Raw genomic sequence first — 2,030 nt, forward strand, 5'->3', positions numbered from 1 at the left:
CTGTCAATATGGGGTGCTGTGTGTACATTAATGAGGAAAAAAATGAACTTAAATGATTTTAGCATATGGCTGCAATATAACAAAGAGTGAAAAATTTAAGGGGGTCTGAATACTTTCCGTACCCACTGTATGTCTCTGTGTAGTAGAAGGTGGCAAAGCAGACAGGTTGTAGCCCTGAGCTGGTGGCTGTATGTAAGGAGCCATGACAGCTATGTGTAACCCACCTGATGTTGTGGTTATTGAGAAAAAAAAAAACGGATACATAGAGATAACTTTATTGTGAAGGGTTGTGCATTTTCCACTGTCATATGGGAAAAGAAATAAGTAGAAGAAAACCAATCAGGACCTGTCAAGGTCAGGTGAGATACGCCTCACAAGTTCCGCCCTTGGGTAGAGTCAGGGGTGTGGCAGAACAGAAAAATGGAGTATGGACAGAGTTTAAAAGAGCTACATGTTTTGGGAGTTTACCTGGGTAGTGTGAGCAGAAAAGGCCAAAGACACTTTAATATTGAAATTGGATATATGACATAGCGACTACAGATACAGTCATGAGGGAAAGGAAGAAAAAGAATTGGCACTGTCAGGGCCGCTCGGCGGCCGCTGCCTCTCCTCCCTTTTGTCTCTTTGTTTTCTCCTTTTTGTCTCTTTGTTTTCTCCGTTTTGTGGGCTCTGCACCTCAGCTGTGTTGCATTCCAGTAATTAGTAACTGGTTGTCAACGCACACAGCTGAGGTGCATCCTGGTGATTACTTTCTTCCCTTATTTAAACCCCTGACCGACGCTCCGCCTTCGCCGGAACATTATCCAACACTAGCTAACATTATCAGACATAGCTCAACTTAGCGCCGCTTTATGTCAGTAACTATGGAATGCTACGCTGACAGTTACTGTTGCGTTTTGGCTTGACTCCAATTACACGACATAGGCGTTACACTACACTACACTACACTATACACACACCCTCAGTTTTTGATTCGTCTCTGTGGCTTGGCTTTTGGACTATGCTTACCCTGTTCGTCTACCGTGAGTTTGTGTGAGCACCTGTTCGTCCTGGTCCCCTTTGTTATCACTGCCCCTCCTTTGTTATCACTGCCCTTCCTTTGTTATAAGTATTACGGACCCTGTTGTTGTTGTTACGTTTGGCTTTGTCTTGCTTTTTCCCCCATTAAACCTTTGTTTTGTACTAGCACCTGGGTCAGCTATCTTGTGTCCTACCCCTAGTTCTCCCTCACCCTCCTGGCGAGGGGGGCTAACCCTAACAGATGTGTGTTACTTCCCAGTCAGTCAGAATTTTTTCACTCCTTAGATTAGATTAAATGTAAAATCACATCATTTTTTCCAATACAATCATTTCTCATTTTATTCTTACATCTTACACATTCACTGATTATTTCAAACAAAACACACACATAAATCATCTTATGATTATCCTTACTTATTAAAAGCTTAACTACTTTATGCATTCTGCCATAGCATTTTAATAATTTTTCTCTCTCCTCCAGCCTCTCTTGCCGGGTCCAGTTTGGCCTCTCCTGCATCCTCCACCATGTATTCTGCATTCTTCCACTTCCTTTCTATTTTCCAACTCCTTTTCCCATTCTCTTCCTTTTGTTCTTCCTTCTTTTCCTCCTTTTTCTCAACCTCAAATTCCTCTTTCCACTCATCCACATATCTCAAAGTGTTTATTTTGTCATATGCACAGTTAGGAAATGTGTTTCCTTGTACAATGAAATTCTTATTTTGCCAACCACATGAATGTCACAAAATACAAATGAAATATAAAGTAGATAAATAAATACCACAAATCTAAGGCACTTTAAGCAGCGCAGATGCAGCAGTATAGTAGAAAAAAAATACAAGAATATAATAGAGAATGTATGCTGCATGGGAGCAACATGTGCAGCAGTCAACAGTCATTGTGCAATTATGCATGTGCAAACAGAATGTAAACAGTACATCACGTATTTCCTGGTAATAAACTCCTCAGCTGTTTAGGAGTCTGATGGCAGAGGGAAAGAAAGAGTTTTTCAG

This window comes from Monopterus albus, unplaced genomic scaffold (genome assembly GCF_001952655.1).
Source record: "Monopterus albus unplaced genomic scaffold, M_albus_1.0 scaffold246.1, whole genome shotgun sequence".
Classification (NCBI taxonomy): Eukaryota; Metazoa; Chordata; class Actinopteri; order Synbranchiformes; family Synbranchidae; genus Monopterus; species Monopterus albus.